Source organism: Dermochelys coriacea, chromosome 3 (assembly GCF_009764565.3).
Source record: "Dermochelys coriacea isolate rDerCor1 chromosome 3, rDerCor1.pri.v4, whole genome shotgun sequence".
Taxonomy (NCBI): domain Eukaryota; kingdom Metazoa; phylum Chordata; order Testudines; family Dermochelyidae; genus Dermochelys; species Dermochelys coriacea.
Window position 1 is genome coordinate 1,742,498 of NC_050070.1, and position 25,008 is coordinate 1,767,505.

The 25,008-nt window shown below is 50.4% G+C and overlaps 1 protein-coding gene across 19 annotated transcripts in view; it reads right to left on the reverse strand.

The window, feature by feature from the left end:
* The window catches only part of DNMT3A (DNA methyltransferase 3 alpha), a 242,092-nt gene that overhangs the window by 56,352 nt on the left and 160,732 nt on the right, over positions 1–25,008 (reverse strand). The window contains exon 1 of one of the 19 annotated variants that reach the window (XM_043509973.1): positions 6,797–6,905. The exons of the other annotated variants lie outside the window; for them this stretch is intronic. The gene's annotated coding sequence lies outside the window, so the exon portion shown is untranslated. Of the gene's footprint in view, positions 1–6,796; positions 6,906–25,008 lie in introns of those variants that run through there. 19 annotated transcript variants of the gene reach the window in all.

Here is a 25,008-nt window from a genome sequence, read left to right on the forward strand (position 1 = left end):
CCTTGCCCCCGCCCACTGACCCTCCTCCCAGCTCTCTCCCCTCCCTGGCCTTTGTGCTCGATCCTCTCTGGAGTCAGCTCCTGCCCCTCTGGTCCCTGCTTGGGCGGCGGCTCCTCCCCTCTCTCCACAGAGCTGCAGGCCTGTATCTGGCCCCCGCCTGCCCTGGAAAATTCCCTCGCAGCTGGGGCGCGGGGGGGCAATGGGAAACAGCTCCAGCCCCCATGGCTCACGCTGAGCTCCTCCTCCCGTCCCCTGCTGTCTCCCTCACGGCTGCTGACCCCCCAGCCTTCTCCACACCAGGCCTGTGGCTGGGTCCTGGCCCTGCCCCAACACCCAGAATCGGGGGCTCAGCCCCAATTCCTTCCCCTCACCCAGGATGGCACCAGACCCTGCTGTTTCTTTCTCCAGCCCTGACCTAGGCTCCAGCCCCTCCTCTCCCTCTCCATTAGGGCACCTCCATGGCACCCCCACCTGGATCAGCCACAGTGCTTGTCTGCTGCTCTTGCCCCTCCACGCCCTCCAATCCCTCTGCTGGCTCCTGCCCCACGTCAGGTCCTGCTGCTTATTCAACAGGGTCTCATCTCTCTGCATCCCGCCCTGTGCCTGCCAGCAATGCAGTGTCCCCTTCATCCTCTCCCCACTGCCACGCAGGACAGGCCCTTGCTGCTCTGCCCCGCCAGCCCCTGCCCTCCCCTCACTCCATGCAGCTCCCCTCTTCCAGGACACACTGCCCGCCATGCCCCGTGGCGGGGACAGTGCTAGTGCCTGGAGATGCCTAGCAGGGATCAGGCACACACGTACACAGCCAAGTGACAACCAGTGGCGTAGCTGGGGGGGAGTGGGGCAGCGGCCGCTCCCCCACTGAGCACAAGTGGCGCCTTGTGAATGGCTTGGCGCCTTTTAAATGTTCCCCTGTTGGTGCCACCCAGCGGCGCTCCAGGTCTTCGGCGGCGGGACCTTCAGTGACGCCGAAGACACCCGGAGCGAGTGGGTGGTTCCTTTTGTTTGGATCGCTCCCCCCGTTCCCTCCCCATGGCTACACAGCTAGTGACAACCCTCCCCCCGAACATCCCTCCAGCCTGCGTCCCTCCCCTCTCTGCCTCCCAGGTCGCCGAGCACCTCCCTCCACACAGAGGGAGCAGGGCATTCCTTTCCTCGCCTGCCCCCAGCCGCCTCCGGCACTGGACAGGAAAACAACATTGGCCAGGAGGGGACAGAGCTGCAGACCCATGGCCAGTGCTCCCCAAGAGCAGGGCAGCACCAATGACTTATGAACACTGAGTACCCAACAACTCGCACCACCAGCCGTCGGTCCTTCCCTTGTGGAGTTCCTCCAAGCCCCACTCCTCCCTGGTCCCTCTGGGTTTGCTACCAAGGGGAGTTGGGAGCGCTCTAGCTGCCCCTCCCTCCAACAAGCCGCCGTTCTCCTTCAGACTCTTCAGCTGCCCTTCCCACCCACACCCGGCCATTCTCCTTTAGGCTCTCCAGCTACCCTTCCCATCAACATGCCGCCATTCTCCTTCAGGCTCTCCCGCTCTCCTTCCCGCCCACACCTGGCCGTTCTCCTTCAGGCTCTCCAGCTACCCTTCCCGCCAACACACCGCCATTTTCCTTCAGGCTCTCCAGCTACCCTTCCCGCCAACACACCGCCATTTTCCTTCAGGCTCTCCAGCTACCCTTCCCGTCAACACGCCGCCATTCTCCTTCAGGCTCTTCAGCTGCTCTTCCCGCCCATTCTCCTTAAGGCTCTCCCACTCTCCTTCCCTCCCATTCTCCTTCAGATGCTCCTGCTGCCCTTCCGCCAACAAGCCACTATTCTCCTTCAGGCTCTCCCACTCTCCTTCCCGCCCACACCTGGCCATTCTTCTTCAGGCTCTCCAGCTGCCCTTCCCGCCCACACCCGGCCATTCTCCTTCAGGCTCTTCAACTGCCCTTCCCGCCCATTGTCCTTCAGATGCTCCCGCTGCCCCTACCGCCAACAAGCCACTATTCTCCTTCAGGCTCTCCAGCTATCTTTCCCACCCACACCCGACCGTTCTCCTTCAGGCTCTTCAGCTGCCCTTCCCCCCAATACACCGCCGCTATCCTTCCCGCTCACACCTGGCCGTTCTCCTTCAGGTTCTCCAGCTACCCTTCCCGCCAACACACCGCCATTTTCCTTCAAGCTCTTCAGCTCCCCTTCCCGCCCACGCCTGTCCGTTCTCCTTCAGGCTCTCCAGCTACCCTTCCCGCCAACACACCGCCATTCTCCTTCAGGCTCTTCAACTGCCCTTCCCGCCAACATGCCGCCATTCTCCTTCAAGCTCTCCAGCTGCTCTTCCCGCCCATTCTCCTTCAGATGCTCCTGCTGCCCCTTCTGCCAACACGCCACTATTCTCCTTCAGGCTCTCCAGCTATCTTTCCCACCCACACCCGACCGTTCTCCTTCAGGCTCTCCAGCTCTCCTTCCCGCCCACACCCAGCCATTCTCCTTCAGACTCTCCTGCTGCCCCTCCTGCCCACACCAGGCAATTCTCCATCAGGCTCCCCCCCTCGCACCCGTCAGTCAGTCAGACCAGCCATCCTCTATCAGGCCCAGCCATCCATCAGTCAGATCCAGCTGTTCTCTATCAGGCTCCCGATATACTCGTCAGTCAGACCCAGTCATTCTCCAACAAGCCCTGCGCCTCTGCACATGCCTGTCAGTAAGACCTGACTTTTCTCCATCAGCCCCTCCACCTGTCAGTCAGACCCAACGATTCTCCATCCTTCCTCCACACCTCCTTACGTACCCATCAGTCTCCCCCCCCCCCCCCAGATCTGGCTGTTCTCCGTCAGCACCCTCCCTCACCTCCCCAGTGTTGGCAGCCAATACACTTACTAGGAATCTGAACTAACTATTTAAATGAATCCCTCAGCAAGCACAAGGCAGGACTGCAGGCAGGGGTGGCCAAGAACTAAAGCAGTGACACTCACTGGTTCAGGAGCCAAATTAGTGATTAACATTACCCAAAAGAGCCACAGGCGTGTGAATTAATTGTTTCATTTACTATACTTCTGTATGTTCATATTTAAATAGTATGACGGGAAATATTTGCGTGTGTATGTATTAGTCTCCCAGCAAAATGACTGACCAGGTATTATTTTATCAGCTACAATTGGTTAGTAATATAGTAAAAGCCTCCTGATTGGTTAAAAATTAAGTCATACACTGTTCTAATATGTGTTGCAAAGAGCCACAGGAGACATATTAAAGAGCCACTTGTGACTCGAAGCCTCAGTCTGAGTGTCACTGAACTAAAGGAAATATGATCCCCTGGAGACCAGCATGAGGTAAGTGTGTGTGGGGGTCCCTGGGGGTCGAGGGGGGAAGCATGTGTTTACAGGGGAAGCGAAGGCAGCTATAAAAAAGGAATCCTGACAATAGCATTGGTCCATTACCAGATTGAAATGGTAGAATTATCAATAAGGCCACGTTTTAGTCACGAGTATTTTTATTTAAAATCAGGGACAGGTCATGGGCAGTAAACAAAAATTCATGGCCCATGACCTGTCCCTGACTTTTACTAAAGATACCTGTGACTAAAACTTGGGGGGATTGCCCGGGGCCCCATGGGTGCTGGGGGAGGGCAGTGACACACGGGCTGGGACCTCCCCTAGTGCTGTTTGGGGGGGCAGGCATCGGTGCTTGGCCTGGAACCCCGCTGGTGCTGTAGGGGGGTGCGGGCAGCGATGTGTGGCCCAAGACCCCCACTGGCACGGGAGAGAGGGTTGGTGGGGCCAGCAGGCTCCCTACCTGCCTTGGCACCTCTCCCCCCCCCCACCGCAGCAGCAGAAGAGTTTGGGTGTGGGGGGGGGGGGGTTGGGGCACAGGACAGGATGAGGTGTGCTCTGAGTGGCGCTTACTGGGGGCTCCCCACAACTCCTCGCTCACCTGTAGGCTCCGCCTCCCACAGCTCCCATTGGTCTTGGTTCCCAGCCAATGGGAGCTGGAAAACCAGCGCTCTGGGTGGAAGCAGCACGCAGAGCTGCCTGGCCACACCTCTGCATAGCAGCTGAACGAGGGGGATGTCACCGCTTCCAGGGAGCCCCCCAGGTAAGTGTCACCCAAAGCCCGCCTCACCCCATCCCTAGCCCCAACCCCAACCCTGCTGTTGGGGGCGTGGTGGCCCGAGACTGCCTCAGAAGCGTCCGGTATGCCTGGCGCAGGGGCTGCACGAGCTGCCCCGAGCCAGGTGCACCAACTGCTACAGAAGTCACAGAAGCCGTGACCTCCATGACAAACTCGCAGCCTTAATTATCAATAATAATACAAAAAAGGCACAAACGTTCAATAAATATTTTTGTTCTGTATCTGGAAAAACAGATGAAGCAGTCTCATCATATCATGATGACAACCGTGTTCCACTACTATCTCTGGAGAACGTTAAACAGCAGCTACTAAAAACGTAAGACATTTTTAAGCCAGCAAGTCAAGATAACTTGCATCCAAGAGTTTTAAAGGAACTGACTAAGGAAATTGCTGAACCATTAATGTTGATTTTTAATAAGTCTTAGAGAACAAGGGATGTTCCAGTCTAGTGTTGTGCCAATATTTTAAAAGGGTAAATGGGGCATCTGGATAATTATAGGCTTGTCAACCTAACATTGGTTCTGAGTAAGAAAATGGAGCAACTGATGTGGGGACTTGACTAATAAAGAATTAAAGAAGGGTAACATAATTAATGCCTATCAACCTGGATTTACACTGAACTAACTTGATATCTTTTTGATGAGATTACAAGTTTGGTTGATAAAGTTAACGTTGATGTAATAGACAGATTTCTGTAAGGCACTTAACTTGGTTCTGTAGGACACTTTGATTAAAAAAACTAAAATGATATAAAATTAACATGGCACACATTCAATGGAGCAAAGCTGGCTAACTGATAGGCCTCAAAATGTAACTGTAAATGGGGAACCATCATCAGTTGGGTGTGTTTCTAGGGGGGTCCCAGAGGAAGGGATGATGATTATTATTATTATATTATTTAACATTTTTATCAATGGCCTGGAAGTAAACATAAGAAAGCTTACAGAGGACACAAAAACTGGGAGAGTAGAAAATTATGAAGAGGCTGGGTCACTGATACAGAACATTCTGGATCACATGGTAAGCTGGTTATAAACAAACAATGTCTTTAAATATGGCTACGTGGAAACATCTACATCCCCATACAAAGATGGATGGCCAAGCTTGCAGGATGGGGACTCTTATCTTAGGAAGCAGTGACAGTAAAAAAAGATTTGGAGGGGTGCTCTTGGCATGATGCTGTAGCCAAAAGAGTGAATGTGATCTCTGGATTCATAAAAAGAGGAATCTCAAGTAGGAGCAAAGAGGTTATTTTACCTCTGCATTTGACACTGGTGCGACCACCGCTGGAAGCCTGTGTCCAGTTCTGGTGTCCGCAATTCAAGAAAGATGCTGATAAATTGGCGAGCCATGAGATCACTTAAAGCAGCGGTTCTCCAACTGGGGTCCGGGAGAGTACTCCAGAGAGTCCGTGAGTCATGTCCGGCTCCAGGGGGTCTGCAAGTCATGTCTGGGGCTGCTGATCAATGCCTCCAGCTCTCTCCCAGGACCTCCTGTGCACTGTGGAAGAGCTGTCCAGTGGCATGCAGGAGGCGCTGGGAGGGAGGGGGAGGAGTGGGGCCTTTGGGGAAGGGGTGGAGTGGGGGCAGGGCCTGGGGCTGAGTGGGGGTTGAGCACTCCTGGGGAAAATTAGAAGCTGGTCTGGGAGTCCACAAAACATTTAAATAAAAGTGAGGGTCCTCAGGGTGCTAAAGCTTGAGAACCACTGGCTTAAAGGGTTAGAAAACCTGCCTCCTAGTGACCAACTCAAGGAGCTCAATCCACTGAGTTTAACAAAAAAAAGGTTAAGAGGTGACTTTACCACAATCTAGAAGTACCTACACGGGAGGAATATTTGGTAAGGAGCTCTGCAATCGAGCAGAGAAAGGTCTAACACAATCCAATGGCTGGAAGTTGAAGGTAAACAAATTCAGACTGGAAATAAGGTGTAAATTATTAACAGGGCGAGTAATTAACCATTTCCCAAGGCCTGGCGGTGGATTCTCTCCATCACGGACACATTTTTAAATCATGACAATGTTTTCCTAGCAGTGGCTCTAGGAATTATTGTGGGGCCGGTCTCTGGCCTGGGCTACGCAGCTCAGAGGATCACAACGGTCCCTCCGGGCCCTGGGATCTCCGACTCTCCATTTCCCTGAGGACATGCATGTGCACCCCCCCCCAAAAGGCATGTGCACCCCCCAAAAAAGCACACGCACTCCCTCCTGCTCAGGGGATATTCCCCCACTCCCGGGAACACACACTCCCAGCACCTCACCCCACCAAGGGGATACCCCTCAAAAAAGCCCACCCCCCCACTGCCAGGAGAGTCTCTCTCCAGCCTCCCCCCCCCCCCCGGGGGATTCTGTCCCTTCCCCCAGGCACAGCCCCCTGGAATTTACCCTCCCCCCGGGATTTGCCGCCCATTCACCCCCTGGCAAGGGGGCGCAGCTCCGCCAGGGATTCCTCCCCCTCGGGCTGATCCCCGGGACTCGGGCCTCCCCGTGGACCCCCCCGCCCATCTCCTGCCGCGCTCCCTCTGCTCTGCGCGGGGCGAACTTTCCGGCGGGCCTGGCCGGGGGCCAGCGCAGCCGCCCCGCGGGACCGAGCCGCTCCCGCCGCCAGTGCGGCCGGAGCGCGGCGGGCGGGCGGGCGGACCCCCCGGCCCGGCCCGGCCCGGCCCGGCCCCGCTCCGGAGGGACCTACCCGTGCGGCCAGGCGCGCGGCCGGGCAGGTGCGTGCGGGGCCGCCGGGCCGGCGCAGCTGCCTGGGGCCGGGGGCTACCGGGGGCCACGCTGCACAGGGTCTTTGTCTGGGAACTCCGGGTCACATGATCCCGGCCGGATTGACTGGTTGGCTGCGCGGGCGGGGGGAGGGTGGTCTTGCACACGCTGGCGGGGAGCCAGGCCCGTCGGGCGGCACCGGGGAGCCGCCCCCGGCCCCGGCCCCGGCCCCGGCCCCGCCGCCGGAGCCGGGCCCGTCTGCACCGCGGGGAGGCCGGGCTCGGGACGCGCTGGCCAGCGGCGGGGAGCTCAGGCCGGAGCGGAGCCGGAGAGCGGCTGAGCGTCGCCCCCGGCAGCAGCGAGCGAGAGAGGCGCAGCATCGCTTCCCGCCGGGCTGCCTGGCGCTTGCTCCACACTGCGGCTCCGGCTATCGGGAGCTGGAGAAGTGGGGGGCAGTCCCCCCCCACGGCGTTGGGCCACTTGTCCTGCCAGCAGACAGACGGGCTTCCCCCAAGCACTGTAACGGGGGACCCGGGCCGCCAAGGGGAAGCGCGTCTCAGCCACGTAACCACCCCTCCTGCAAACAAGAGCAAGACAAGGCGCGAGTAGTGACACGGCTCGGTTGCAGGAGTCAGAGGAGCAGCCGTGTTAGTCTGTAGCCGCAAAAAGTAAAGGAGGACTTGGGGCACCTTAGAGACTAACGAAGTTATTGGAGCATAAGCTTTCGTGGGCTACAGCTCACTTGGCCGCTGGAGACCACCCAAAGCACTGGCTGGTGCGAGGCAAGGGCCTACAAGTGCCACAGGATGGGACTGGAGGTTAGAACTGCTGGGTTCTGTTCTCAGCTCTTCCCCTGACTCCCTGCGGGACCAGGGGGGCAAGTCTCTGAACCACACTATGGCTCGGGTTTCCCATCGCAAATGGGGACAGTACTCACCAAGCACACCTCACAGGAGGGGCTGTTAAGGGGTCCAGATCCTCCCAGGGAAGATGCTAGAGAAACGTTACAGCATTACTGGGGCGTGAAAGCTTGACTACACCACGTAACTGGACTGTGTTCAAGCGCAACAGTACAGTCGGAACAGAGGACACAGCTGAGCATGGCTCGCCCTGGTCTCCCTGTCTGGCCAACAGCACCAGCTAGCCTGATTCTTCACCAGTGTCTCAGATGCAATCAAATGTAATGCAGGCTACCTCCTCTATGTGTGGGTGTGTACGTACCCATGTGCACATATGTGGGCTCTCCCCCCTCCCAGCCCAAAAGAGACCAGTGGGAGAGGGAAAAGGGGTGAATGTGCTGGTATGAGAACATGCCCATGCTTGCACCCAGTCACTTCTGTGTCAACATGAGCGTGCCTGTGCTACCCGTGCTGGTGTCACAGAACCAGAGGATTAGAAGGGACCACAAGGGTCATCAAGTCTAACGCCCCAGCCCAGACACAGGATTTGATGTGTCTAAACCATCCCAGACAGATGGCTCCAGCTTCCTTTTGAAAATCTCCAGTGAAGGAACTTCCACAACCTCCCTAGGTGTCTGTTCCACTGCCGTACTGTTCTTACAATACCTATGTATGTGTTACCCATTGCTGTGTGTTTGCATCGTGTGTTTGTGTTTGCATCGGGTGTTACCTGATGCTGTGTGTTTGCATCGTGTGTTTGTGTTTGCATCGGGTGTTACCTGATGCTGTGTGTTTGTATCTCATGTTACCTGTCACTATGCATCTGTGTGTGTATGCAGTCCAGTCAGGTAATCGTGTGGCTCTGATACTATAGCAAATGTGATGCTGAAATAGCCTTGAACTTTACCACCTCCAGGAAGCCTTTCAACTGTTATTTTACCCTAAAGCTCCAGCTCAGACACTTCCCTGAGACGTGGGCAAATAGACACTCTGCTCCAAACTAAAACCAAGATGCTCTGCAGCCACATAACTGAGAGGAACCTGTGTCAGCAGCAGCAAGCTTGTCTGCAGCATCCTCAATAGGAGAGCACTCCTGCCACTGCAAAGCTAGCCACGAAATGCAGACTATGGATTGGTGAAACTCCATGGAAAGGGTTAAATGGAGAGGGCCTTGCCCAAAGGCCCCCCAAGGCTGGTTACACCTGCTGCACTGGGGCAGTGGTTAAGGGGAGAGTGTGGGGTAAGCCCTCTCTTTTGTTTGGATGCGGACTGGCAGAGAAGCTGACTCCTGCAGGACACTGAATCTTTGTGTTGCAGAGCATCTGGACAAAAGGGGGCATTCGCACAGAGCTGCTGGCAAAGCACCTGTGTTAGTGTTGAGAACAATCCTGGCCCAGTGGTGCAGCTGTGAGCTGAGAGGTCGCCAGGTGAGAGTTGGGACACCACAATGCACCAACAGCACCTATAGTAGAAGACTGAACCACTAGTCACAGTAAACCACTGTAAGAACCCACACGCTTGTGCCCAGCATCCACTCCGGAGACAGAGTTCTCAACCGATTCAGTTGCAATGACCAACGGGTACAGTCCCAGCACGGCCCCCAGAAGGATTCTGGGAGATTTTCAAAGGCCACCGCTATAATCTGGGATAGGAGGAGGAAGACTAGTGGAACCAGTGCAGCTTGTGTACTTACACACTGGCACTGCTCCAGTTCAGACTGACTGTTCTGAGCCAATTCTTAGTGCTGCTGAGCCTTGTCTGCTCTTATCAGTTAAAGTCCTTTGTACACTGGTCCCAGCATGTTAGTGTGCAGAGCTGAGCTTTCCACAAGGGGACAGACCTCTTTGTACAACTGTCCATTTCTCTCTTGCACACACAGTCGAAGAGTGCTGGGAGCAGGAGACAGAGCTCAAAGGTCAGTGAAATGCAAGAAGCCTGGGAAACGAGCAGGGAGAACTGGAAGTCCTGGCACAGTCAAGGAATTATGATGTGATTGGAATAACAGAGACTTGGTGGGATAACTCACACGACTGGAGTACTGTCATGGATGGATATAAACTGTTCAGGAAGGACAGGCAGGGCAGAAAAGGTGGGGGAGTTGCATTGTATGTAAGGGAGCAGTACGACTGCTCAGAGCTCCGGTATGAAACTGCAGAAAAACCTGAGAGTCTCTGGATTAAGTTTAGAAGCGTGAGCAACAAGGGTGATGTCGTGGTGGGAGTCTGCTATAGACCACTGGACCAGGGGGATGAGGTGGACGAGGCTTTCTTCCAGCAACTCACGGAAGTTACTAGATCACAGGCTCTGGTTCTTATGGGAGACTTCAATCACCCTGATATCTGCTGGGAGAGCAACACAGCGGCGCACAGACAACCCAGGAAGTTTTGGAAAGTGTAGGGGACAATTTCCTGGTGCCAGTGCTGGAGGAACCAACTAGGGGCAGAGCTCTTCTTGAATTAGTAGGGAAAGCAAAAGTGGATGGGAACCTGGGAGGCTGTAACCATGAGACGGTCGAGTTCAGGATCCTGACACAGGGAAGAAAGGGGAGCAGCAGAATACGGACCCTGGACTTCAGAAAAGCAGACTTTGACTCCCTCAGGGAACTGATGGGCAGGATCCCCTGGGAGAATAACATGAGGGGAAAGGAGTCCAGGAGAGCTGGCTGTATTTTAAAGAATCCTTATTGAGGTTACAGGGACAAGCCATCCCGATGTGTAGAAAGAATAGTAAATATGGCAGGCGACCAGGTTGGCTTCACAGTGAAATCCTTGCTGATCTTAAACACAAAAAAGAAGCTTACAAAAAGTGGAAGATTGGACAAATGACCAGGGAAGAATATAAAGATATTGCTCGGGCATGCAGGAGTGAAATCAAGAAGGCCAAATCACACCTGGAGATGCAGCTAGCAAGAGATGTTAAGAGTAACAAGAAGGATTTCTTCGGGTATGTTAGCAACAAGAAGAAAGTCAAGGAAAGTGTGGGCCCCTTACTGAATGAGGGAGGCAACCTCGTGACAGAGGATGTGGAAAAAGCTAATGTAGTCAATGCCTTTTTTGCCTCTGTCTTCACGAACCAGGTCAGCTCCCAGACTACTGCACTGGGCTGCACAACATGGGGAGGAGGTGACCAGCCCTCTGTGGAGAAAGAAGTGGTTCGGGACTATTTAGAAAAGCTGTACGATCACAAGTCCATGGGGCTGGATGCGCTGCATCCGAGAGTGCTAAAGGAGTTGGCGGCTGTGATGGCAGAACCATTGGCCATTATCTTTGAAAACTCATGGCGATTGGGGGAGGTCCTGGATGACTGGAAAAAGGCTAATGTAGGGCCCATCTTTTAAAAAAAGGAAAAAGGAGGATCCTGGGAACTACAGGCCAGTCAGCCTAACCTCAGTCCCTGGAAAAATCATGGAGTAGATCCTCAAGGAATCAATTCTGAAGCACTTGGAGGAGAGGAAAGTGATCAGGAACAGTCAACATGGATTCACCAAGGACAAATCATGCCTGACTAATCTAATTGCCTTCTATGACGAGATAACTGGCTCTATGGATGAGGGGAAAGCAGTGGACGTGTTGTTCCTTGACTTTAGCAAAGCTTTTGACACCGTCTCCCACAGTATTCTTGCCAGCAAGTTAAAGAAGTATGGGCTGGATGAATGGACTATACGGTGGATAGAAAGTTGGCTAGATTGTCGGGCTCAACGGGTAGTGATCAATGGCTCCCTGTCTAGTTGGCAGCCGGTATCAAGTGGAGTGCCCCAAGGGTCGGTCCTCGGGCCGGTTTTATTCAATATCTTCATAAATGATCTGGAGGATGGTGTGGATTGCACCCTCAGCAAGTTTGCAGATGACACTAAACTGGGAGGAGTGGTAGATACGCTGGAGGGTAGGGATAGGATACAGAGGGACCTAGACAAATTAGAGGATTGGGCCAAAAGAAATCTGATGAGGTTCAACAAGGACAAGCGCAGAGTCCTGCACTTAGGACGGAAGAATCCCATGCACTGCTGCAGACTAGGGACCGAATGGCTCGGCAGCAGTTCTGCAGAAACGGACCTAGGGGTTACAGTGGACGAGAAGCTGGATATGAGTCAACAGTGTGCCCTTGTTGCCAAGAAGGCCAATGGCATTTTGGGCTGTATAAGTAGGGGCATTACCAGCAGATTGAGGGATGTGATCGTTCCCCTCTATTCGACATTGGTGAGGCCTCATCTAGAGCACTGTGTTCAGTTTTGGGCCCCTCACTACAAGAAGGATGTGGAAAAATTGGAAAACGTCCAGCGGCAACAAAAATGATTAGGGGACTGGAACACATGACTTCTGAGGAGAGGCTGAGGGAACTGGGATTGTTTAGTCTGTGGAAGAGAAGAATGAGGGGGGATTTGATGGCTGCTTTCAACTACCTGAAAGGGGGGTCCAAAGAGGATGGATCTAGACTGTTTTCAGCCAGTGGTAGCTGATGACAGAACAAGGAGTAATGGACTCAAGTTGCAGTGCGGGAGGTTTAGGTTGGATATTAGGAATAACTTTTTCACTAGGAGGGTGGTGAAATACTGGAATGTGTTCCCTAGGGAAGTGGTGGAATCTCCTTCCTTAAAGGTTTTGAAGGTCAGGCTTGACAAAGCCCTGGCTGGGATAATTTAGTTGGGGATTGGCCCTGCTTTGAGCAGGGGGTTGGACTAGATGACCTCCTGAGGTCCCTTCCAACCCTGATATTCTATTATTCTGTGAAGGAAGTTGGTGGATCATTTTGGGCTGAGGGGCTGCCCAGGGTTCAGGGAGGGCACCAACGCAGTGTGCTAGGAGCAGGACAGAGAACAAGGCTCAGAGAAGGAAGACAGCTACTGGTGTGAACATGGCATTGCCTTGGGCAGCCTGGTGGGAGCTGTTGCCATCGCTGTTCCAGGTGAACAGGACTTGGGCAGAGAATGTGAATCAAACTGGAGCAGGAACTATCCTGAGTCTCTCTGTCTCTAACTCCCCTTCCAAGGATACATTTCTGCCCCCGCAAAGCCAGAGGGTTAAAGTAAACTGTGCCACAGTGAAACCACTAGCTAGACACAGCCTCCGACAGCATAATCCAACCCATTCAGCTGTCTGGGATCTAAGTCTTGGGATCCACTTTAACAGCCAATTACACCAATGGGACAAAACCCATCTGTTCAGTCTCAAACAAATATGCCATGTGCACAGGAACCCTGGCAAGGCTGGCTGTGGAGAAGAACAAGGCCCATTTCCCCTGCCAATCAGGAAGGAGCACTCAGATCCCGGTGCCACCTCAACCAAAGCAGCAAACACTCCCTCTGCCGCACAGTGAGAGGATCCGAAAAGGAGTCTAAATGAGAATGTGATCCACTGGACAGATCCTTGCAGAGCCCCGTCACTCACAGTTACCTCAGCACAGGACAACACGTAAAGCTACAACAGATACACGTGTTGCAGAGCAGCTGGACCGTGACCACAAAGTGGAGGTGGAAACTAGGAGACACAAAGCACAGTCCCACCCCAGAGCGGAGCGATTGTGTAACTAGAGGAGATGGTTGCCGTGGAGCTGGAGGGGTAATTTCCAGCTTGGGCAGACATACCCGGATGGAGCTAGCACGCTAACGCTAACAATAGATGCTGTGGCAGTGCGAGTGGCAGCACCGGCTAGCCATTCCACGTACAATCCTGTTCCAGACCCCAGCCCGTCCCGCTTCTCAAGGCATCGTGGCTACCCTCTATTGTTAGTGCTCTATCTCAATCAGAGCTAGCGCAGGTATGCCTCCAGGAGCTGGAAATGACACCTCCAGCCCCAGAGTAAATATATCAGAGCGAGACACTGCGCTGCAATGTCTGAAAGATGAGGGAGTGCCAGGAAGTGATTTCCCCACCTGAAAAAGGGAGGAGGGAAACTCTGGGCAACCCATGTTATTTTCCTTGTTACATCTCATTAGCACCCAGAGGCTCCAGTCAGAATCAGGGCACCACTGTGTGGGGCACTGCACAGACCCAGGTATAGATGCTGTGGGTGCCCTGATGAGCCTACAGTCCAATTCAAGACGAGGTAAAACGGGATGCAATAGTCCAATGAAGGGAGAGAGGAGGGTGACAATGATAGGAGCATATCGTTACACAGATAAGCTATGGGCATAATTCAACTGGCTTCAAGTCATTCAACATGAATATAACATTTTGCTCCGGTTAGGGTCTGCTGCCCCCAGCTAGCTGCTATCACCTACAATTTCCTATAGGCACTGTGGTAGAACAGCTACTTCAGGAAGGATTTGCAGGGAGACAGTGCAGTGTCCTTACAGATTAGTTCAAGGTAGGAGTTTCAAGCACAGGGACAGTCCGGAGAAAAAAAATGAAGCACTCATGGGTGAGGCTGACAAACAGATAATGAAGGTGGCCATCGTTGGTGGAGCAGGTGGGGGGTGACAAGAACTATGCAGGCTGAAGCTTAATTGTGGAGGATTGCATTTGATGCCGTGGAGGAGGGGAAGCCAGTGTGGGGACCCAAAATGGAAAGTGACCTGGTGAAAGTAAGAGGCTAGGAAGATGAGGTATCATTAGAGGAGGTTTTTGAACAAACTGATAAACTAAATAGTAATAAGTCACCAGGACCAGGTGGCATCACCCAAGAGTTTTGAAGGAACTCAAATATGAAATTGCAGAACTACTAACTGTGGTATGTAACCTATCATTTAAATCAGCTTCTGTACCCAATGACTGGAGGATAGCTAATGTGACACCAATTTTTAAAAGAGGCTCCAGAGGTGATCCTAGCAATTACAGGCCAGTAACCCTGATTTCAGTACTGGGCACACTGGTTGAAACTACAGTAAAGAACAGAATTATCAGACACAGAGATGAACATGATATGTTGGGGAAGAGTCAACATAGTTTTTGTAAAGGGAAATCATGTCTCAGCAATCTACTAGAATTCTTTGAGGGGGTCAACAAGTATGTGGACAGACCAGTGGATATAGTGTACTTAGATATTCAGAAAGCCTTTGACAAGGTCCCTCACCAAAGGCTCTTAAGCAAAGTAAGAAGTCATGGGATAAGAGGGAAGGTCTTCTCATGGATCAGTAATTAGTTAAAAGATGGGAAACAAAAGTTAGAAATAAATGGTCCATTTTCAGAATGGAGAGCGATAAATAGTGGTATCCCCCAGGGGTCTGTACTGGAACCGGTCCTATTCAACATATTCAGAAATAATCTGGAAAAGGGGGTAACCAGTGAGATGGCAAAATTTGCAGATGATACAAAACTACCCAAGATACAGTAACTCCTCACGTAACGTCCTAGTTATGTTCTTGAAAAATTCAACTTTAGGCAAAAGGATGTTAATCAAATCCAATTTCCCCATAAGAATTAATGTAAATGGGGGTGGGGGGGGTGGGGGTTAGGTTCCAGGGAATTTTTTTTCGCCGAAGACATTATATACATATACAGCATACATATTAAATAATTTTAAACTAACAATTTAATAGTGTACTCACCAATGATGATTGTGATTCTTGGCTGAGGCAGGGGTGTAGCGGGGTCAGGGCACGGGGGCTTAGAATCATAGAATATCAGGGTTGGAAGGGACCCCAGAAGGTCATCTAGTCCAACCCCCTGCTCAAAGCAGGACCAAGTCCCAGTTAAATCATCCCAGCTAGGGCTTTGTCAAGCCTGACCTTAAAAACCTCTAAGGAAGGAGATTCTACCACCTCCCTAGGTAACGCATTCCAGTGTTTCACCACCCTCTTAGTGAAAAAGTTTTTCCTAATATCCAATCTAAACCTCCCCCATTGCAACTTGAAAACTTCTGCCCACCCAGGGCTCCTGCCGGGGAGCGGGCAGGGGCCCAGGGGCTTGCCTCATTCCGGCTGCCCAGGGCTCCTGTTGGGGAGCCTGGTGAGGCTGCGGGGGCTTGCCCCGTTCCACCAGCCCGGGGCTCCTGCCGAGGAGCAGGCTGTGTGGGGGTGGCGGCTTGCCCCATTAAGCCCATCTGGTGCTCCTGCTGGGGGAGCGGGCGCAGGGGCTTGCCCCGCTCTGCCCAGCATTCCAACCAGGGAGCGGGTGCGGGGGCTTGCCCAATTCCCAGCTGGAATGCCTGGTGGGTGAACTAGGGCAAGCCCCCGTACCCTGACCCGGTCCCTGGAAGGAGCACCGGGCAGGCAGAACGGGGGGAGCCAAACAACGTTCTAAGGGAACACTGCAGGACTGTAAAGGAGTATGTTCTCTAATTGGTCAGCAACCTAATAGTGAAACATTAACCGGGAGGACGTGAAGTGAGGTGTTACTGTAGTTAAGTCCCAAGCAGACTGCGAAGAGCTACAAAAGAATCTCACAAAACTGGGTGACTGGGCAACAAAATGGCAGATGAAATTCAGTGTTGATGAATGCAAAGTAATGCACATTGGAAAACATAATCCTGACTATACATATAAAATGATGAGGAGTACTTGTGGCACCTTAGAGACTAACAAATTTATTAGAGCGTAAGCTTTCGTGAGCTACAGCTCACTTCATCGGATGCATCCGACGAAGTGAGCTGTAGCACACGAAAGCTTATGCTCTAATAAATTTGTTAGTCTCTAAGGTGCCACAAGTACTCCTTTTCTTTTTGCGAATACAGACTAACACGGCTGCTACTCTGAAACATATAAAATGATGGGGTCTAAATTAACTGTTACCACTCAAGAAAGGTTTTAGAGTAACAGCCGTGTTAGTCTGTATCCGCAAAAAGAAAAGGAGGACTTGTCGCACCTTAAAGACTAACAAATTTATTAGAGCATAAGCTTTCGTGAGCTACAGCCCACTTCATCGGATGCATACAGTGGAAAATATAGTGGGGAGATTTTATATACACAGAGAACATGAAACAATAGGTGTTAGCATACAGACTGTAACAAGAGTGATCAGAAAAGGTGAGCTATTACCAGCAGGAGAGCGGGGTGGAGGGGCGGGAGGGGGAACCTTTTGTAGTGATAATCAAGGTGGGCCATTTCCAGCAGTTGACAAGAACAATAGGAGGGAAAATAAACAAGGGGAAATAGTTTTACTTTGTGTAATGACACATCCATTCCCAGTCTTTATTCAAGCCTAAATTAACTGTATCCAGTTTGCAAATTAATTCCAATTCAGCAGTCTCTCGTTGGAGTCTGTTTTTGAAGTTTTTTTGTTGAAGAATTGCCACTTTTAGATCTATAATCGAGTGACCAAAGAGATTGAAGTGTTCTTCGAGTGGTTTTTGAATGTTATAATTCTTGACGTCTGATTTGTGTCCATTTATTCTTTTACGTAGAGACTGTCCGGTTTGGCCAATGTACATGGCAGGGGGGCATTGCTGGCACATGATGGCATATATCACATTGGTAGATGCGCAGGTGAACGAGCCTCTGATAGTGTGGCTAATGTGATTAGGCCCTATGATGGTGTCCCCTGAATAGATATGTGGACACAGTTGGCAACAGGCTTTGTTGCAAGGATAGGTTCCTGGGTTAGTGTTTTTGTTGTGTGGTGTGTGGTTGCTGATGCGTATTTGCTTCAGGTTGGGGGGCTGCCTGTAAGCAAGGACTGGCCTGTCTCCCAAGATCTGTGAGTGTGATGGGTCGTCCTTCAGGATAGGTTGTAGATCCTTGATGATGCATCGGAGAGGTTTTAGTTGGGGGCTGAAGGTGATGGCTAGTGGCGTTCTGTTATTTTCTTTGTTGGGCCTGTCCTGTAGTAGGTGACTTCTGGGTACTCTTCTGGCTCTGTCAATCTGTTTCTTCACTTCAGCAGGTGGGTACTGTAGTTGTAGGAATGCATGATAGAGATCTTGTAGGTGTTTGTCTCTGTCTGAGGGGTTGGAGCAAATGCTGTTGTATCACAGAGCTTGGCTGTAGACAATGCATAGTGTGATGTGGTCTGGATGAAAGCTGGAGGTATGTAGGTAAGTATAGCGGTCAGTAGGTTTCCGATATAGGGTGGTGTTTATGTGACCATCGCTTATTAGCACCGTAGTGTCCAGGAAGTGGATCTCTTGTGTGGACTGGTCCAGGCTGAGGTTGATGGTGGGATGGAAATTGTTGAAATCATGGTGGAATTCCTCAAGGGCTTCTTTTCCATGGGTCCAGATGATGAAGATGTCATCAATGTAGCGCAAGTAGAGTAGGGGCATTAGGGGATGAGAGCTGAGGAAGCGTTGTTCTAAGTCAGCCATAAAAGTGTTGGCATACTGTGGGGCCATGCGGGTACCCATCGCAGTGCCGCTGATTTGAAGGTATACATTGTCCCCAAATGTGAAATAGTTCTGGATGAGGACAAAGTCACAAAGTTCAGCCACCAGGTTTGCCGTGACATTATCGGGGATACTGTTCCTGATGGCTTGTAGTCCATCTTTGTGTGGAATGTTGGTGTAGAGGCTTCTACATCCATAGTGGCTAGGGTGGTATTTTCAGGAAGATCACCGATGGATTGTAGTTTCCTCAGGAAATCAGTGGTGTCTCGAAGATAGCTGGGAATGTTGGTAGCCTAGGGCCTGAGGAGGGAGTCTACATAGCCAGACAATCCTGCTGTCAGGATGCCAATGCCTGAGTGATGGGGCATCCGGGATTTCCAGGTTTATGGATCTTGGGAAGCAGATAGAATTCCCCTGGTTGGGGTTCTAGGGCTGTGTCTGTGTGGATTTGTTCTTGTGCTTTTCCAGGGAATTTCTTGAGCAGATGGTGTAGTTTCTTTTGCAAAAAGAAAAGGAGTACTTGTGGCACCTTAGAGACTAACACATTTATTTGAGCATAAGCTTTCGTGAGCTATAGCTCACTTCATCAGATGCATCCGATAAAGTGAGCCTTAGTTCACGAAAGCTTATGCTCAAATAAATTTGTTAGTCTCTAAGGTGCCACAAGTACTCCTTTTCTTTTTTGCGAATACAGACTAACATGGCTGCTACTCTGAAACCTAGTTTCTTTTGGTAACCCTCAGTGGGATCAGAGGGTAATGGCTTGTAGAAAGTGGTGTTGGAGAGCTGCCTAGGAACCTCTTGTTCATATTCCGACCTATTCATGATGACGACAGCACCTCCTTTATCAGCCTTTTTGATTATGATGTCAGAGTTGTTTCTGAGGCTGTGGATGGCATTGTGTTCTGCACAGCTGAGGTTATGGGCAAGTGATTGTGGATAGTTCTCTGAAAACATCCACTCAATGTCCAGCGGCAGTCAAAAAAGCAAACAGAATGTTGGGAATCATTAGGAAAGGGATAGATAAGAAGACAGAAAATGTCATATTGCCTCAGTATAAATCCATGGTACGCCCACATCTTGAATACTGTGTGCAGATGTGATCGCCCCATCTCAAAAAAGATATATTGGAATTGAAAAATATACAGAAAAAGGCAACAAAAACGATGAGGGGTCTGGAACAGCTTCCATATGAGGAGAGATTAATAAGAGTGGGACTTTTCAGCTTGGAAAAGAGATGACTAAGGGGGGATACGATAGAGGTCTATACAATCAAAACTAGTGTGGAGAAAGTAAATAAGGAAGTTCTCATAACACAAGAACTAGGGGTCACAAAATGAAATTACTAGGCAGCAGGTTTAAAACAAACACAATGAAGTATTTCTTCACACAGCGTAAAAGTAACCTGTGGAACTCTTTGCCAGAGGATGATATGAAGGCCAAGACTATAACAGCATTCAAAAAAGAACTAGATAACTTCATTGCGGATAAGTCCATCAATGGCTATTAGCCAGGATGGGCAGAGATGCAAAACCATGCTCTGAAGTGTCCCTAGCCTCTGTTTGCTGGAAGCTGGGAATGGTCAACGGGATGGATTCCCTGTTCTGTTCATTCCCTCTGGGGCATCTGGCGCTGGCCACTCTCAGAAGACAGGACTCCGGGCTAGATGGACCATTGGTCTGACCCAGTGTGGCCGTTCTTATGATCTCTGTGGCAGCATTCTGAATGATTATGAGGAGTGGGGTGAAGTGGGTATCAGGAAACTACAGGGAAGTTGGCTACAGTTGTGAGGTAGGAGATAAAAAGAGCCGGGATGAGAGTTTTAGTGGTGTAGATGGACAGAAAAAGCCAGATCTCAGATATGTTCCCCTAGGCAGGGGTTTCAAACGTATGGCCTGTGGGTCGAATCCAGCCTGCATGGTGTATTTATGTGGCCTGCATCACACTCCCAGCTTGAAGAGAATCTCAGCTTTCATTTAAAAAACAGTTTCTACCCCTTGTGGCTGCAGAGGTAACTTTTCAAATGTGAACTAGCACGGTATCTGCCTGAGTCTGCAGACAGCCTGAAACAGATGAAACTCCCCTATCGGCTCTTACTCTCATGAGGACATCAGCTCCAAAGGAAGACACTTGAGTGTCAACATTAACTGCTCCACAGTTGATCACTTTAGCGGATGTAACGGAAGGGGATGGGCGTGCAGCCCTTGGGGAATGGGAACTGTGAAGTGATGCAGAGAAGGAAATGTAGAGGGAAGAATAGAGGATACCTGCAGAGACAGAGAGACGAGAGGAAGGGTGGTCTAGTGGTGAGAGCACTATCCTGGCACTTAGGAGAACCACGTACAATCCCTTGCTCCACCAAAGACTTTCTATGTGACCTTGGCAAGTCACTCAGTCACTCTGTGTCTCAGTTCTCCAGTTGCCCTGACTCCCGGTGGGGCTGTGAGGATAAAGTCCTTACATGCTGTGAGGTTCTCAGATACCCCAGTGACGGGGCCATACCAGTACTCGCTAGATAGCAGCGGAAAAGAGAAGGGAATGGGAAGGAACAGAGACAAAGGGCAGAGGTAGCAGTGGCCCAAATGGGAGCAGATACAGAGCATGGTGCAGAAGAGTACCCAGAAGTTACCTGCTACAGGACAGGCCCCACAAAGAAAATAACAGAACGCCACTAGCCATCACCTTCAGCTCCCAACTAAAACCTCTCCAAAGCATCATCAAGGATCTACAACCTATCCTGAAGGACGACCCATCACTCTCACAGATCTTGGGAGACAGGCCAGTCCTTGCTTACAGAGAGCCCCCCAACCTGAAGGAAATACTTACCAGCAACCACACACCACACAACAAAAACACTAACCCAGGAACCTATCCTTACCACAAAGCCCGCTGCCAACTGTGTCCACATATCTATTCAGGGGACACCATCATAGGGCGTAATCACATCAGCCACACTATCAGAGGCTTGTTCACCTGCAAATCTACCAATGTGATATATGCCATCATGTGCCAGCAATGCCCCCCTGCCATGTACATTGGCCAAACCGGACAGTCTCTACGCAAAAGAATAAATGGACACAAATCAGACGTCAAGAATTATAACATTCAAAAACCACTCGGAGAACACTTCAATCTCTCTGGACACTCGATCACAGACCTAAAAGTTGCAATTCTTCAACAAAAAAACTTCAAAAACAGACTCCAACGAGAGACTGCTGAATTGGAATTAATTTGCAAACTGGATACAATTAACTTACGCTTGAATAAAGTCTGGGAGTGGATGTGTCATTACACAAAGTAAAACTATTTCCCCTTGTTTATTTCCCTCCCTACTGTTCCTCACACGTTCTTGTCAACTGCTGGAAATGGCCCACCTTGATTATCACTACAAAAGGTTCACCTCACACCCCATCCCCACTCTCCTGCTGGTAAGAGCTCACCTTAAGTGATCACTCTCATTACAGTGTGTATGGTTTCAGTGTATGGTAACACCCATTGTTTCATGTTCTCTGTGTATATAAAATCTCCCCACTGTATTTCCACTGAATGCATCCGATGAAGTGAGCTGTAGCTCACAAAAGCTTATGCTCAAATAAATTTGTTAGTCTCTTAGGTGCCACAAGTCCTCCTTTTCTTTTTGAGCATGGTGCAGACAGTGAAGAAAAAAACAAAGGTGAGTTCCAGCACAAAGCTGTATCCTCCCCTTGATCTCTGTGACATTCATGTCAATAGGGGATCTGCTGAGGATTCAGGGGAGTATAAAGTCCTGAATTTATATGGCTGTTCTGTCCCTCCTGTGCCCTGCCCAAGGGGAACAGGGAGAGATTTGACAGAAATGGTGGCAGGCTACAGAGCAACGTGCCACCAGATCAAGAACAGCAAGTAGTGACAAAGTGTCATGGAAGCAAACTCAAGAACAGCCAGCCCCAGTAATCATCCCACCATGCACAAAGCCAACCTGAGGATTTGGGGAATGGTCACAGAATCACACATTTTAATACCAGAAAGGACTGTTATGATTGTCTAGTTTGACCTCCTGTATAATGCAGGCCAGAGAATTTCACCGCGTGATTTCTGTCTCAAGCTTAGGGCATCTTTTAGAAAGATGCACAATCTTGATTTAAAGACTGCATGGAGAATCAATCACACCCCTAGTACATTGTGCCAAAGGTAAATTACCCTCAATGGTAAACATTTGCATCTTATTCAGTCTGAATTTTGTCTAGTTTAAAATTTCCAGCCATTGGATTCAGAGTAGCAGCCGTGTTCGTCTGTATCCATAAAAAGAAAAGGAGTATTTGTGGCACCTTAGAGACTAACAAATTTATTTGAGCATAAGTTTTGTGAGCTACAGCTCACTTCATCGGATGCATACAGTAGAAAATACAGTGGGGAGATTTTATATACATAGAGAACATGAAACAATGGGTGTTCCCATACAAACGAAAGCTTATGCTCAAATAAATTTGTTCGTCTGTAAGGTGCCACAAGTACTCCTTTTCTTTCAGCCATTGGATTTCACTCTGCCTTTGTCAGCTAAATTAGAGAGTCCTCGCTATCAGAAATCTTCATGTGTAGATATTTATGGACTGTGGTCAAGTTTCCCTGTGATAAGCCAAATAGACCTCAAATAACTTCTGCCGCTCTTTTCTGAACCCTTTCCGTGTTTTCAATAACCTTTTTAAAATGTGGACACCAGAACTGGGCACTATTCCAGTAATGGCTTTGTCAATACTATCTATAATGGTAATAACGCCTGCCCCTACTTCTGCTTCCTAGGAAGCAAGCAGCTCCCAGGAAAGATACAGACATTTGCAATAACTGCCAAAGATCATGCAAATCTCAGATTGGCCTATTCAGTCACATGAGACACTGCAAACCATCTATATCCTAGGCTGCAATTCCCACCGTCTCTCGCAGACGAAAGGATGCCAACATGCACCACTTCTGCTCCATAGGCAGACATATGTTTATCCATCCAGTGATCATGCTAGCCCTCTCAGCCCCAGCATAGCACGGAGAGCTCCTGCTCAGCTGGTTAGCCATCATGATCCTTAAAACCTTTTCAGAGTCAAAGGTGTCCAAGATACAGTCCCACAACCTGTAAATAAGATCTAATTTCCCATTTATATAAAGGGGCTTACGTTTGGCTGTCTTCAAATTCATGTTGTTCCAGGGAGCCCAGCTTACCAAGTGATCCAGCTCACGCACTATAACTGACCTGCCTCATCACTATTTACCACTCTACCAATCTCTGTGTCATCTGTACATTTCACCGGCACTGAGCTATGAACAGCCTTGTGCAAGTCCAACAGAAACTGCCCCATCCTGTGATGGCAAAGTAAGTGTCTGTGCAGGGCAGCTTTAGGTCTTCAACCACCTGCTGCAGAATGGGAGACCAGCTGCTTGTTTCTTCCATGCCTAAGGATTGCTGGTGGTTTCATTTGAAAGGCTCTTCCCAAGTGAAAAGGCCAGATGTGTCCTGCTTCTCTAATGCTAACTGAGATGTTCTAATTCCTTTAAGTTGGGAACCTGACGACATGGGTTCATGGGACTCCCTGGCTGGCTCTGACAGATACAGTACCTGTGGCTGTACACTTTGACAGCACCTGTATAGCTTGTTATGTCAATAAAGAATTATTGTATCAAGTCATGTGTGTGCATGGTCTCCTGACTGCCCAAAACTGCTGCCCTGGAAGTGAGACTCTATTGACGGATGGAGTGTTAAAACATTAGCATGTGTGCATGTTACCAGTGCATGTGTGTCAGCGTGATCGAGTGCATAGTTCCCTGTACCTTTGTGTCAGCATGTGCCCATGTGGCTACCCATGCCTGTTACTGGTACCCATATGACAGTATCAGATGGTTATCTGTACCCATGTGTCAGCTTGTGCCTGGAGTTACTTATCCCTTCCGTTCTCAGGCTGTGTCTGTATTACAAGTTACGCTGGTTTAACTAATGGTGTGTTTTAAAACTGATTTAATTAAACTGGTTTGAACCCCTTTGTGAACACAATTAAACCGATGTCAACCTCTTCTATATCAAGTGAGCCTTAGTTCAGTCCTTACCAAATAAAGGTAAATTGATATAAACCAACTGTAACAAAGGCCCCCCCAAGGCTGGAGCACCTGGAGAGTGGTTAAGTGGGACAGTAAGCACTCTGTCTGGACATGGACTGGCAGAGAGGCTGGCTCCTATGGAGCACTGAACCTGTCTGAGATGCTCCTTTGTGTTGCAGAGCAGCTGGCCAAAAGGGAGTAAAAGCCTGGGGCCCACTGGAATGAGCCTGTGTTTTCATTTTGAGAACAATGGTCTCCCTCAGGTCTGAGAGGCTGCCCAGGGTGCAGGCAGGGCACCAGCGCAGTGTGTTAGGAGCGGGACAGAGAACAAGGCTCAGAGAAGGAAGCCAGCTACTGGTGTGAACACGGCATTGCCTTGGGCAGCCTGGTGGTAGCTGTTGCCATCACTGTTCCAGGTGAACAGGACTTGGGCAGACACTGTGAATCAAACTGGAGCAGGAACTACCCGGAGTCTCTCCGTCTCCAACTCCCCTTCCAAGGATACATTTCTGCCTCCCCATAGTCGGCAGAACTGACCACCCCCATCAGGGTTATCCAGGCAGGTCAGACTGGAGACCTCCATGAGGAATGAGCCACATCGTTACCCCGCGGAGGCTCATTAGCTAACATGAAGAACTAGAGAAGATCTTTATTGGCTTTAAAGACCTGAAAAATGCCAGAGACTCAGTCTAGCACCCAGGATTGAACTTTAAAGAACCACAAAATGGACCCGGGGAGCAATCGTTAGATCCGTGTACCAGCACACTGAGCGGAGGGTTAAAGTGTACTGTGCCACAGAGAAACCACTAGACACAGCCTCCGACAGCACAATCCAACCCATTCAACTGTCTGGGATCTAAGCCTCGAGATCCACTTTAACAGCCAATTACACCAATGGGACAAAACCCAACTGTTCAGTCTCAAACAAATATGCCGTGTGCACAAGAACCCCGGCAAGTCTGACTGTGGAGAAGAACCAGGCCCATTCCACCTGCCAATCAGGAAGGAGCACTCAGATCCTGGTGCCACCTCAACCAAAGCA